Source organism: Rhipicephalus sanguineus, chromosome 1 (assembly GCF_013339695.2).
Source record: "Rhipicephalus sanguineus isolate Rsan-2018 chromosome 1, BIME_Rsan_1.4, whole genome shotgun sequence".
Taxonomy (NCBI): domain Eukaryota; kingdom Metazoa; phylum Arthropoda; class Arachnida; order Ixodida; family Ixodidae; genus Rhipicephalus; species Rhipicephalus sanguineus.
The window spans coordinates 140,963,566-140,978,289 of record NC_051176.1 but is presented as its reverse complement, the minus strand read 5'-3'; the positions used below and the strand labels follow the sequence as shown (position 1 = coordinate 140,978,289).

Sequence of the window (14,724 nt, the reverse complement as noted above, 5' to 3'; positions counted from 1 at the left end):
CGCTCACACGAAGCGAAAGGCAAAGAACGTAAGTGCGTCTAGGTTGCCTCGGCGATGCCAGCGCGGCCAGTGTCCCTCGCTGGTATCGAGACGCGTTAACCATGACCTCCGATATCGCACGCAATCTCGAAGTAAGCGCTAGTAAGTGTCGATCGTGACGCATCACTTCTTTTCACCTCTCACAGACGGCGGCACCACCCCCTGCTCCGCCCCGCCCCGCCTATCTACACCGCCAACAGAGAGCACCTTGCGAGAGAGAATGTGTAAAAGATATAAGGCGCGTTCGTGAGGTGTGCAGCATCTGTCAAGCTTGCTTAGTTGGTTTAGCGTTGGGCGTCTACCGTCGCGGCCGCAGCGTCGTGGGTTCGGTTCCCAGCGTCGAATCTTCTTCTTGGTTTTTTTCTTTCTCGCCCGTTGGCGTCTATTTTATGAACGTCATATCCGGTAACGGAAGTACTTGGTGGACCCCGGCATAAAACACTTTCGTGTTAAAATGGCAAGTCGCCTGAAATACACAAGTGGACAGCTTATTTTTTGCGATTGGTGTGTAGTGCTTATTTGATTCTTTCGCGCTGTACTCAAGAAAACCGATGTTTCCGCTTTTCTTTTTTTTTTTTCACTGAACAGCGTAAGACTAGGGGGTAGCCGCTGCGACGGTTCTTCTTGCTAATAAGCAAAATAATTATATGAGCCAGTTTAGAGTTTAAGAAAGAAAGAAATCAGCATTACACACCAAACGCAAAGAATAAGCGGTCCACTTGTGTACTTGAGACGACTTGCCGATTTTCCTGACCATATTTTGCTACGACGCGCTTTCTTTTTTCAAAGTTCGTCGCGTCAAGTTCCGGTCTGACGTAATACACCGGCGGCATTTCCTGCGCGCCCGGTGCACTCAGTTTCGATATCGCCTCGATCGGAGCCTTGAATTTCGATGATTAATATCTCAAATTACTTGTTTTTTCGGGGGATTTCTTAAAAAAAAGATGGACATGCCATAGAGTGTCACGTCCCACAACTTTGCCATATACACAACTGCCCTGAAGTTAATAACTGAATATTTAATTAACAAGTTATTTTTAATTACTCATTTCATTGTAACTTTAGGTGCGGCAAACGATTTCCACCTCGACGTAGAGTTCGTGTGCGAAGACGACAGGCGCCTGACGGTCGTAGCATTCTTATAAAACATCTGTCTTGTCTTTAAACAAACAAAAAAAAATTGCGGGAAGTTTGCACTAAGTCGCGCAAAGCTTGGCACAGCAAAGCTGGTCGACCCTCAAGTCTTCCGGCCAGGGTTGCCAATGGTGGCTACTTTTCGCCAAATTGGCGAATTTGAGGGGCCCGTGGCGACCTAAAATTATGAATGGCGACATGGCGATTTTTTGGCGATTTTCGGCTTAGGTCTCCGCTGAGTTATACATCCTAAGCTCAGTGTCTTCGCAACGAATGAGCGGCAACATTCTCTATTTTTTCTTGGTTGTAGACCTAAGAGTAGAGTGTGCACACTACGCGTCATTCCGTATGTCCGTCCTGTAACTCGTGTGTATCTCCTCAATTCATCTAGAAGCAGGAGGCACGGGAACGTCCCCCAGAGACATTCTAGCAAAATGTAAACCGCGAGGGGGCAGTGTTTGACTGTAAGTTAATAGCTTTCGGCGCTTTAAGCTTCTCTAAAGTTTCGCTTCTGAAGGGGCTAGGCGACGGGTTGGCCGCGTGTTCCGACCATTTGTACCGCCAATGCTCCAACTGTTCTGAATAGCTTGGCGACTTATTCACTGTTGCAGTACCCCCAATTCAGCTGGTAAAGACTGTTTCGGAATAGCGAAGAGAGGAGCATACGCGGCTATTTGTGCAATAAAAAATATTTATTTACGCATTTTCCATTGTTCTCGGTGAGCGTGTGCAATGACAACAATTGCTATACAACATTTTACATTGCCTACCTGTTCATTAATAAGGCATCGGATTGACGCGTGTAGATATAAGTGACTGTAAGAAAGGGTCGGTAGCGTCCGGTATCATATTAGTTCACACTGAAAAGATGTAAGACTCACTAATGATCGGTTCCTGTAAGACTTCTGTCGTGTTACCTTCAATAGACAGTTATAGTTTAGCGGCCTTTACGGAATAGCGGGCTTACCGGAATAGCGGGCTTAGCGGAATAGCGGGACCGAAATGTGCATGCGCAGTACCGTACGTGACCCGTAGCGTTTACCGTACGCACGCTATATTTAGCGTTAGCGTGTTTGCGTGGTTAACGTAGTGTACGTAAAACATGGCGGCGGTTTTCGACGCCCGCTTCGAACTGAATTTAGCGTAGATGTGGACGGATCCACTTCTTTCGTAGCAAACGACTGTGCGAAATGGCTTCGCTTGCCTTCAGGTAGCTTCGACGACACGGTATTACTATAGTATTACGGATAACTTAGCGTAGTTTTTGAGATCGCTTCCCATTTCGAACGTCCCTAGGCCTATCTAGAAGATCGGTGTAGACAAGTCTGCAACATGAAAATTTTCGCTTTTGGTGCCTAGTTCATATTTATTTACTTTTATTTTCACTAAAAAAAGAGTAATATTGCTGCGTGCGGGGATACAGGCAAGCATTCTCGGTTTTGTTCTTTTCACTCTTTTTAACGCATTCACCCTTCGCTAGGTGGCGCCACCGTCCCGGCTTGGGCACGTAAACGCTATCCCGCTGAACTAAAACACGCTTTCCGCAACCAACGTTTGCGGCACGGTAACGCTATTCTCTTAACCCCCGCTATCACGCTAACGCTAAACTATAACTGTCTAGTAAACCTTTTATAATCCTTTTAATTCATATAAGGGTACGTAAAGCTGTCTACAAACAACGCTTTCAAAGTTTTCACCCAAGGTTTACGGCACTTTTACCTTTGAAACGAGCGGACAGGGATGGAAGGATATCATGAGCGTTTCATTCATCCACCCTTGCGCCACCACGCACATCTTGCGGCTAGTCGGAGAAGCAGCACCATGCACTCCCATGGTGAAGCGGGCGATACGACTGGCATTGAGAAACGTCAATATAACTTGAGGGTCTTGGATGGTACTGTATTCTATGGGGCTATACGTCAGAGGAAATTTTTATTACTAGGTATGACGCACATATCTAGAATGGCGACTTTTTTGGCGAGGTTTGTAAAAAAAATGGCGACTTTTGGCGACTTTTTGCTCATCATTTGGCGACATTTACTCGAAAGTGAGTGGCAACCCTGCTTCCGGCTATCACCGGTTACTTTCTTTCTATTTTTTTCTCTAGCTCTCTCTCTCTTTGATTCTCTAGCTGTCTTTCGTTCTTTTTTTTTTCTGTGTTTCTTCCCTTTTTTTCTGTCGATTTCTCTCTTTCTCTGTCTTTTTATGCTATATGTGTCTCTCTTTCTTTGATTCTCTTTCTTTCTATTTCTTTCCCTTTCTCTCTTTCTTCCCTTTCTTTCTTACTATTGATTACTTTGTTTGCCTTCTTCATATTTAGTGGACATGCGGTGAGTAGTGGGATTTGCCCAACTTCTGTGGCACATACCCGTTCATGATGATGATAGTTTTTTGTGGTCATCCGTTTTACCTCTAGCTTCGACAGCTGCGCTGTTAAAGAAAAAAAAAAAGAAGACAGAAAACCCTGTTCAGCGCTCAGCCCTGGTGACCGCAGTAGCCGTGTGCATGCAATATAGCTGTTCATAAGTCATCCGAGCTTTCTATTTAAGCTCGTTTGCCGGAACCAGCGAGGAAGGCTTGCGCGCGCTTCAGCGTTATCGGCAGAAGCTTGCCAAATGCCGGAAGTTGTTGGTCCGCCGGTGAGGTTTTGTTTTCCTGGTGTCCTTGGAATACAATTTGGTCCGTTTTTGCCGCCCCACAATTCGGATTGTATCGATTGCGGATAACTTCTCGACGAAAAGATTGCAAGAAACAAGCAGCGCGCTCGAGATGAGGCGGAGAGACTCGCCAGCAGGGATCCAGTGATTCGCATTAAGTTGAAGTCGCCTTTAACGTTCCTTCAATTTCGCGCTTTTTCACTGACGTCTTGCGGCTGGCCGTACATGTGCGCCTTGTCAATACCGGCAGCACGACGCATTTGTCATCTCGGTCTCGCGCTGAGTTGGCGAATACAGATAGGATTCAGGGTAATCGGATTGCGTTTTAGACTGGTTCGGCCTAAAACGCAATCCGATTTCTAATAAGAAGCAAGCAAAGATAAGAATCAAAGAAAGAAGCGTACGCGGGAAAGCTCCTACCGACAGATGGGCTATAGTCGAAAAGCTGCAGGATGGTGCCTGATTGAAAAAAACAAAAACGGATTCGTTGTCGTCGAAAGGGGGATGAAAGTTAGTCGCCTAAAAACTGTGGCTGAATCTGTGCTTTCTTGCTGTTTTTGCTTTCATGTATATGTCTTAGTGTTTTGAAGCTGGCAAAGCAGCTTTAGCGGCCTTCACATTACCTTGTCAAAAGCTGGCCGCGGCCCGAAAAATACCGACAGAAAAGCGAACGCTAGTCTCTCGCAAAACCTCGAGTCCGGGAAGCGTGCTCTAGCGACTAACTCACGAGCTTAGTGGCACCACCGGCGTGCTATCTGGGGAACCGCCGCTATTTGCTAAACGTGCTTTCTGTACGGGAGTTGCGCCTGGGAAGCGAATCGGCACATCAGTGTTACAATATAAACTAAATAAATAAATAAAGGATCCGCTATTATACCAATTACGAGGATTCAGATGTAACTTACGCGTGGCTTTGAAATATATCCTGAGTTAGATATTTCAAGAAAAATCAATAGAAAGGGCGGCAACAGGATGTTCGCTCGAGCTTGTCACGCCTGTTGTATACCTATTTCATACGAAGAAGCAAAAAATGGAAGAGTCAGAAAAGCTTTAAATCTTACGATGACCAAATAAGTAAAAAGGAGCAGAAAAAAAAAAAAAACTTGCTTCGAGGTTTTTGCCCCGAGAAAGTAAACAATGCACACTAAGAATGTTAAAAAAAAAATGATCCTGATGTTTTGCGAGGCGAGAGTATGTATACACATTTACGCTGAGGATAGCATGAGGACTCTTTCGTACAAATGGTCAATGCGAAATTTCGGCATTGCGTGAGATACGCTGTTTTTTTTTTTGTTTTGTCAAGCGGGTTACGGCGCAAGTGCGCTTATTTGTATTAGCTCTTGCTGCATATGATTGTTTACTCTGGAGGTGTTTTGTTCTTTTCGTGCAACGAAGAACTTTGTCACTCTATATGAGTGCCTCATACAAATCGTTTATTCATTTCAGTGTTGTGCCCGAGGGCATGCATGGCTCGTCCTCCAACGTTCACTTCGTGCGTGCGTGCGTGCGTGCGTGCGTGCGTGCCGTCCTTCCTCTATCGTCGCAGGCCACTTGCTTACCCTTCATGTTAACAGAAATCGATGTGCCCAAAATTCCGCTCTGCTGTTGCAAAATATATTACGAGAGGAATACCGATACTAGACGTGAGCGGAATATTCTGAATAATAATATCTGGGGTTTAACGTCCCAAAACCACGATATGATTATGAGAGACGCCGTAGTGTAGGGCTCCGGAAATTTCGACCACCTGGGGTTCTTTAACGTGCACCTAAATCCAAGCACACGGACCTCAACCACTTTCGCCTCCATCGAAAATGCAGCCGCGGCCGCAGCCGGGATTCGATCCCGCGGCCTTCGGGTCAGCAGTCAAGCGTCATAACCATTATATAGACCACCGTGGCGGGGCAGCAGAATATTGTTCTGAATGAAATTCTGAAAAAAAAAGTGAAATACAATACAAGAAGGGCAAGTGAAAACCATAAGAGAGACAAGAGGTTTGTTAGCAACAACTATAATTCCTTTTCAAGTATAACAGAAATAAAACAAACATTGGGATGGGAGCCACTAATGGTGAGGAGCGGAAACTGCGGCTTAAATTTATTCATAGTATTTACTACAATAGAAATGCCATTAACCCCCTTGATTATCTCTTAGCACCAACGTACGTCTCAAATCGACGAGATAATTCACGGAAAATATTAGAATACCCCTACACGACCCACTCTTTTGGTAGTTCCTTCTTCGTAAAAACAATACAGGAATGGAACCGTCTCCCGGACGATATCGTTAATGAAACTGATAATGAAACCTTTTTTTTCTTCCCTCTAACAATGCCCACAATATCACTGCCAATAAGAATGGTTTGTTGCCTCGAAGCGTTTAGGTGTTTAAAATTATGACTGTGTCATTGTTTATAATTTGTGTAATTCACTGTTATTCGAGTGTTTTTTTCTTAAAAGTATCTTGTGTATCGTTGTAGCTGTTGTAACTATTATATCGATTGTTAACTGCGTTATGTTATTACCTCCCCTACGCCATGCCTTACGGCGATGTAGGTGAAGTGTAAATAAATAAATAAAAAGAGAAGACGGAAATAATGGCGGCCGGGTTGTGGGTGCGGGGTGTAATTTTCTTCTGTCAGAGTTAGCGCTTTCACCCTTGGAACAGTTTTCTATATAGGGTAATGTTTTTACGGAAAGCGCCTTATTTAAGCCAAAACAAAAACGCATTATAGAACGCGACTAAGAGGGCGACGCCCGAGTTGCGAAACCCGCATATGGAGAAACGTAAGCACCTTCGACCATTCAGCTGGAGTGCTCCAAGTTTGATCTGCTGTTCGAAGAGTAACGCATTCATGTTTTTGTTTTTATGTATTGCTATCGTCTCGTGCCAACCCATACACAGATATATGATCACATAATTATGCCACACATCGAGCGATCTATTCGTAATATTTTGGAAGCTTTTCACCAGACCCTGTCTCGGCGTCTCTCGTCACGCGCGTTGTCACCGCGGGACTCAGTGATCTGCATGCTAAGGTGCCGCGATGGAGTTCATTGCAAATTCATTCACGAACAAGGCCGCGTCAGGCGGCACTCCATCGGCTTCTCGGCACAGCATGACAACGTTGCGTGCGCGCGTGTGTGTGTGTATATATATATATATATATATATATATTATGTGTGTGTGTGTGTGTGTGTGTGTGTGTGTGTGTGTGTGTGTGTGTGTGTGTGTGTGTGTGTGTGTGTGTGGTTTTTCGACCATCTCCAATCATGCTGAAAAAAAATCGTGCCGGTACAGACGAATGTGAGAAGTGGTTCTTTAGGCGTTATATTTCGGGAAAAAAATTATGTGGCGCGTAGAGGGCGCTGCGAACGTTGCGCGCGGAAGTGCAACTGTGTCGCGGTAAATAATTTATATAAAATTACCCGCTTGTGCCATTGCTACGAAACATTTTTGTTCTTAATCTGAAGGTGCCGATCTTTCATGAATATGATAGTTTATTCAGTTTTGCTTCAATTTTCATTATTTTTGGCCCTGACGAAACATCGCAAAAGGCTGCATGTCGAACGTTTTTTAGAAAAGGGACAGGTTTTTTTTTTTTTTTTTGCGAGAAATATATGGACATTTCGGACCTTATAGATTCCTGTAATAAATGGTAAAAATACTGCGGGAGCGAATGAAGCGGAAACATTGTCACAATATTGGGACAAAGTTTGGAGAAATGGCGTTTTGGCCCATATTGCTGGTTCAATGTAGCGGTGGAAGTAGATATATGGCTTATACATCGTTGTGTAGTATGCTTTGTTGGTATAATATACAGAAAGTTTGAAAAGAGTACTTTTTGTTTTAAGCAAGAAAAAAAAAATGTTCGAACTGAACAACCATTAGGTTGTGATAAGTTTCCCTTTGCCTCGCCTTCACTGCATAGCACGTCAGCGCAGAATTACAGCGGGTGCCTTTTCGCAGGGGCATTTTTGCAAATCATACTTCTGCTTGTCACTTATTTAAGCATTTTACAACGTCAAACAATGGTAATAGTGCTAAAATGATGTAGCGGTATCTACGCCCTTGGACCATTAAAGGGCAGGTGATATTCAACCGCTTCATATTCCAAAGAGGCAAAATTATAATGTATCAAGTCGACGGACTGCAGGTCAGTTCTCGAGCGTCGTGTTTGGCTTCTGATAAAGAAGTTTAATGGCTTTACGTAGTACGTAACGGCATATTTAAAGTATAGTTTACTTTCGTTCACCACTGTTTACCACTACCTGATGAAAAATATATATCCTAGGTAAACACGTTCGATATGATTAGATGGCTTGCCCATTAGTGACACATGAGTCACCATTTCCGGGTGCTATTTTAACACCTTCATCCCCTTTGGACCACCAAGAAAAAACCGTCAGCGCGTACGGCACCTTGCCTCTGTGGCGCCTTTTGCTTTCCCAGGAAGAGCGGCCACCGCGTTCCACCCACGTTTTACCACTATTGGCGTTTTTAACGCTGTATACAGTGATCCTACTTAAATAAGTAACAAGCAGTTGTAGGACTTGTATTATTCGCTGCGAAAAGGCAGCTTGCCGCCGGCGGGGACCGAACCTGCAACCGAGCCCTCAAGAAACGAGCCCTTAAAATTCACTTCATTCATAGCGAGGGTCTCGCTCCGGCAGAGCTGATGTCTTCAGGTAGTATGCGAGGGCTTATTGGTCAGCTGTCCGCTCGTTAAAGGTTCACGTGCTACGTGACGCCGTCTAGCAAAAAGAGTGTTCCACACTCGCCGTCATGGCTACGAGCGGTGCTGACAGGTTTTCACGCACATAAATACCCGGTAATGTGGAAGAGGGGACGACCGCCGTCGTAGCTCAATTGGTAAGAGCATCGGGTGCGTAATTGCACGTTCGGTCCCTGCCAGCGGCAAGTTGTCTTTTTGCACACTTTACTTTCTTCACATCTATATCACAATTGTTACAATACACTTGAAACAGTACAATTAACATCTATATACCTTCCTTGGCTTCATTATCTGCTGGTTTTCATTAACCTATTACAAGAGTAACGAATTAATAGTTACCTTCATCCTATGCAGTATGTCATCGTACACAGCAATGCGCAAAGGTTACAGCTATTTACCAGTAATAAGAGTGATTTTACTAACTGCTGTGCTCACTCTCCATTCTGCCAGCTCTAATTTTTTTTCAGATGGCGTAAAGATTATTTTAGCGCGCTTAATTGCACTTATCTATTGCCACATTCGATTTGATTTGCAGTATGCTTTCAGGAAAGGTAAATCTACCAAGGTCGTACTGCTCGCGCTAAAATGATACTTGAAAGGCTCGAAAGTAAGAATTTTGCATGTCCTTTGTTATATTTATGGATTTCGCCAAAGCGTTCACTCATATGACTCACGTCATACTCTTTTTTTTTAAAAAGAAATAAGGCATTTTGGCGGTTTAGGGAGAACTCCTCGACGTATTTCCTCGTACCTACAGTATCGGTCGTGTCCGCCGCGGTTCTACAGTGGTTATGGTGCTCAGTGGCTGACCCTAAGGTCGCGGGTTCGATCGGTTCGATCCCGGCCGCGGCGGTCGCTTTTCGATGGAGGCGAAATGCTAGAAGTCCGTGTACTTAGATTTCGGTACACGTTAAAGAACACCCGAGGGTCGAAATTTCCGGAGCCCTCCAATACGGCATGCTTCGTAATCATATCGTGGTTTTGGCACGTAAAATTCCAGGTATGATTTATTGTAGTATCGGTCGCGATTTGTCATTATTATTGAGCAGTCGTGTTTAGTCGAACCGCTTGACTTAGGTGTCACGAAGGGAGTCGTTTATGGTCCTATTTTTGCTTTTTTACATTAGCGATATTGGGGACGTTGCCCATTTAATCAAGCATACAATATATGCACTGACAATACTATACTCAGATACTACTCAAGAAAAAAAACGGCTTTTCGCCGTCACAGGACCCCCCTCCAGCCAATGGCGTCGCTGTGTCACCATGACGTCGCGGCGGACCGCTTTCGCGCCGCGCTCACAAAGGAATCAAAAAGCGTGTTCTTCCGCGCCGACGGACCTCAACCAAAATGGCCGCCTCCACTGTTCGCGACAATCCATCGGCGTCTTCAGTGAGAACGCGCTCTCGCCAGCTTTTAGTGCTGTTCACTCGTATCGCAATTTGAATTATACCCCTGTCACACGGCAAATCTGATGTCATTTACAGCGAATGTCATTCGTTTGTAATGTAATTTGTTTGCTGTCACACGGGGAAACTAATGCCATTCAATGAAAACGAAATTTCCTGTCGAATGAGTTCTCGAAACACATTCGCATTCGATTTCGGACCGAATGCGTCGTCTCGACGCCAGGGACCTTTTAGGTAGATGACTGTTCACTTATGTATACGTAACTTTTGTAATTCGTAAATATCTTATACTTTACTAGATTAACTTATTACTGGCTTGATGACGTAACGGCACGCGCGAAAGTTACTAAACGAAAGCTACTCTCAACTACAGCGACTGAACGCCGGCCATGTTTCATTTGTGCTCTCTTGTTGCCTGTATCGCGGGTATTGATCGTCCGATTCCATGTGTTTTGGTGATCAAGGTGGTGACTACACGAATTAGCTGCCGCCTTCTCATTTCTGCAGCCGGTGTGTCAATCGTGCTACACTGTGCTACACTGTGCTACAGTGTCTTTTTTGTGTGCACTATAACTGTACCCACGCCCGCCTCCCCCCCCCCCGCCCCCCTCCGGTAATATCGTCGGCCATGTTAGTTTTCGCTTGGTCGTTTTGATTTCGTTTGTGTCGTGCATGTAGCTGTGGGAAGTTGTGTAAAACGGCTGCGTTTACATTCTCGGAGCAGCTTATTAGTGATAGAAAATTATTTTCGTGGATACACGCATGTTAGATGAAAGTTCTAATAAATTTTTATTTCTCCCAAAGTCACGGCTCATCAGGGCTAAGGTCATGGTCATCATTTTTAAATGATATTTGTTTTCGTCGTGAGACAGCAGGCAGATAAAATGACATTAAGTTCACCTAATGTCACGTTGTAAATGACATTAGATTTGCCGTGTGACAGGGGTATTACACAAAAAGCCTTGTTTGTGTATTGTGTGCAGTGTTCGGTAACGACAATCGCCGTGGTGTTTCGTCTGCTGCGTAAGCGCTCGGCGCTGCCTGGAAACAGTCGTCGATGCACGCACTGGATAATTTGCGTCAGTACCCTGTGTGATGCAAAGCGGTCGTCATCATCCTCTGCAGGTGTTTTGTCTTGAGCGCGAAGTGTTGCGCGTTCTGCCGTCCCTCTTGCGTCTGTAGTGTACGTTGCTTCACACGCCTGTTGTCACACCAGTGACTGCGACAGGCGGCGATAGCTGCTTGTTTATTTCTCGTCGATTACGCCAGTCAGTTGTTAAAGGGGTCATGAAGCACCCCTTGGGCTTGTTGAAAAAACACATCCTGTGGAAAGCTGACACGGCTATGAACTGCTCTGCCAAATATTACAGTCGTGCGCGCCGCGTAAAGGCCACAAGCGGAGCGCGAAGTTGCCGTTTCCCCAGGCACCCTCTTTTCAAACAGAGGCCGGTTCTCACTCTCGTCGGTGGGCGGGGCGTCTGCACGTTGACGTTGCGGATCTGCCAGTTTACGTCGCAAGAGACATAGCATGCTTATTGGCCGATAGCCGACGTAAATCGAGAGCGGCGTTCGGATCAGATGCGCTTCTTGCCACGGACTGCCGCCACTTGCCGGCGCCGCACTCCTCAGTACATGGTAGCCGCACTCGCTAATCACAGCGGGAGAGCGATCGCGTTTCATGACGCGCGCTGACGTAACTTCTTTCCCCCGTGCCATCCCTCCCTGTCTAGCTTCCAGTGCGCTAGTCGGCACGAGAGAAGAGAGAAAGCGCTGAGAGCGTGCGCCAAACCCCCGTAACTCCGCTCATTCTTGACGAATTCGAGAAATTTTTGCGGCAATCGATTCGGGAGGCAGTAAACTGCGATACTGAGGTCATTAGATCATTACTTGGAAAAGTGGTTCATGACCCCTTTAATATTACGGTTGTGGATGGTAACGAACCACAGTCCTTACTCGAAAGCGATGAAGCACATTCCGTTGTCACCTGGTCGGGCTCCATGGCCGTCAGTGCGCAAAACCACAATCAAGCCGGAAGAGCAGAAATTCGCGGTCATCATGAAAGCTACAATTCACTACTCCATCTTGCCATAACCTGTTTTATTCTAACGGGGAAAGAAAAGAAATTGGAACTAAAGTTTTGTCTTCGCTTAAAATGAAGGCTTCCAGAGGAACTACTTTACGGCGCGGACGCACTCATAGAAGCTTGGGTCCGAGCGCTGCCTGTAGGCGCAAGGCGATCGGCCGCGACGTCACGATGACACGGCGAGGCCATTGGCTGGAGGGGGGGTCTTTTGACGGCGAAAAGCCGCTTTTTTCTTGAGTTGTATCCGAGCATAGCCCATTTGTCGCAGACTCGGATATCGCGTGCCCATTTATTCCTGCAGATGAAACACTTCATAACATTGACACGTGATGGGCAAGAAATATTGGAATAAAGTGTAACCTTATCAACAGAGGGCCTGTTTTTGTTTCACCCACAAAATTTTTGCCAGCCCGCCTCCCCCCTTCCCCTGACGCTCCCTAAACAGTTTACAAACAGATCTTGTAAAAAGTTTTAAAAGGCCTGACATATAATTTACTTCAATGGTTTGTCCCTGGATAATACAAGTAATTGCCTACTGAAAAAAAAAACAACAACATATGGCTGTAGTAATTCTTTCGAAGGGTATTGTGGTAAATGAAGAGACAGGAAGACAGGGGCGGTTCGCTTTAAACCGGTTAGTGGGTGCTGGCTGGTTAACCAGAGGGGCGTTGGCGCCCGTCGTTTCATCCCTGCAGATACCCAATGGCGGGCAGAAATTTTAAGGAAGGGGATGGGGGTGTTGGGCGTGTGGGGTGCATGCGGCTGGTGCGCAAGCCCGTGGCTACGCCCCTGGTATGGTGTGTCGACATTGCTTTCGCGCTCTCTATTTCGGTTCATCATATCTTGTATACAAGGCTGCTTTCATCCACATCTAAAGTGCGGTGCACTTCGGAAACAACGAAGGATGATCTCGGGAAAAGTCTTTCACTTTAGAAGCATCCAATATACGCCTAGCTTATAATATAAGCCTGCGTATGTAGGTCACACAAAGGACATGTACGCGACATTCAACAGCAATGTATACATACTGTACGTGCTATTTCAGACTTTCGCGATACTGCAAGTTGGGAACTAGCAAGCGAAATGATGTTCTTGAATCAATGTTCCTAAATCACTGGTTGTATTGAAAAGACAGAAAAGAAGGAAGAATTCCCTACATACCATACAAAGCTGAGAAATATTAAAAGTAGACAAATTACGCACGAACATCTGTAAGTAAATGTTGATACACATTACCGACCATGCGGACTTGATATTGAGAGAGCTGCAAAATGAGTACGCGGAAATAACTCTTCGTCCATCTGGGGTCCTTCTCACGATATTCTTTTAAATTTAATGTTTTTGTTCATGCATATATTTACTCTGGTTTGCTTGTTTGCATTATCTCGGACTTGCTGTATATTTATATGTTTCTTCCTTCCTCTATATGTACGAAAGTGGTACCATTGTATGTCATGCCTGCACGGACAAAGTAATCTCTGATAACATGCTTCTTGTCCATGTTCCACACGTGTGATGGATGTTGAGTGGGGCAGAATTGAAAAAAAAAAAAGACTATTGAGAAGTGTACATTGGTCAACCGGGTCCTTTCAATTAGTAGACGAGAGCCATCGCGCTATCCTGTTTCGTTGTTGTGAGTGACTCCATCTGCACTCGGCTGGAAAGGAAGAAATTTCGAGGACTGAAAGAACTATAGCTCCTCTGAACGGTGTCGTCTTGGATTTGTTTAAAATAAAACAAAGCGCGACAGGAGGCCGCTTAGTTTCTGTACCGGGTGCTTTTCGATTTCTTCAATTTTTTGGTGTGCTTTAATCTGGTTTGTCATGCGAAGAGGAGTAGCCGGCGCCAATAAAGGAGACGACCTCTCCCATGAACCGACGTCAGTGAAGAAAAACAGTATAGGTCACTCTTTAATCACCGCTACACTCTCAACCAATTGATACCATGGTTAAGAAACTAGACCAAAAGTTCTCGTCCCCTGGTTATTGCTGGCACTTTAAGCGGGACCTCTTGAAGAATGTATACCGCCGTGGGCTTGCTTGGCAGCCCGGTTGTGCGCCGCATCTCAACAAGTTTCTCCGGAAATGAACTTTCTAACTTTGTAAACTATCGCGACACGACATCTGATTGGAGCGAAAAAAAAAAAAAAACCCAATAGTTATCAGGCTACTCGCTGCAACATTCTGTTGATATAGCGAAGCTATGCTGTACATGGGGTTCTGCGACGTCGTATCAGTTATTTTGTTGAATGGTACGGGACTAGAAACCTTTGGATGAATATGGGGCAGGCCATCTGGGTTGCTAACTCAGTGCACATCTCCGCGAACACTCCATAATTACACTGGTTGGCTGTCTATATTGAACGCCACGTGAATGCATTGCTTCACTTTCACAGAAACTCGGCGGGTATGCGCCACAGAAAGCGGGTATGTGCCAAGCAGCTCCTAGCATAGCATAACCATGCATTGTGTAGTATAGCAAGGGGGTGCGAAAAGGAAGTGAGGGTGAGGTGGAAGGAAATGAGGAGGGGAGAGGGTACAGCATGGCATAGCCTTGTATAGCATAATTTAGCAAGGGCATGGGAAAGGGAAGGGAGGATTAGGAGGACTGATGTAAGGGTGAGGAGGAGGGAGAGGAGGAGGTAGGAGGGAAAACCAGAGCATATA

General features: G+C 45.4%; 1 protein-coding gene across 1 annotated transcript in view; it reads left to right on the top strand.

Annotated features, from left to right (window-relative positions):
• LOC119399101 (glycosyltransferase 25 family member) overlaps positions 1-14,724 on the top strand; it is a 493,406-nt gene that overhangs the window by 89,005 nt on the left and 389,677 nt on the right. The window lies entirely within an intron of this gene.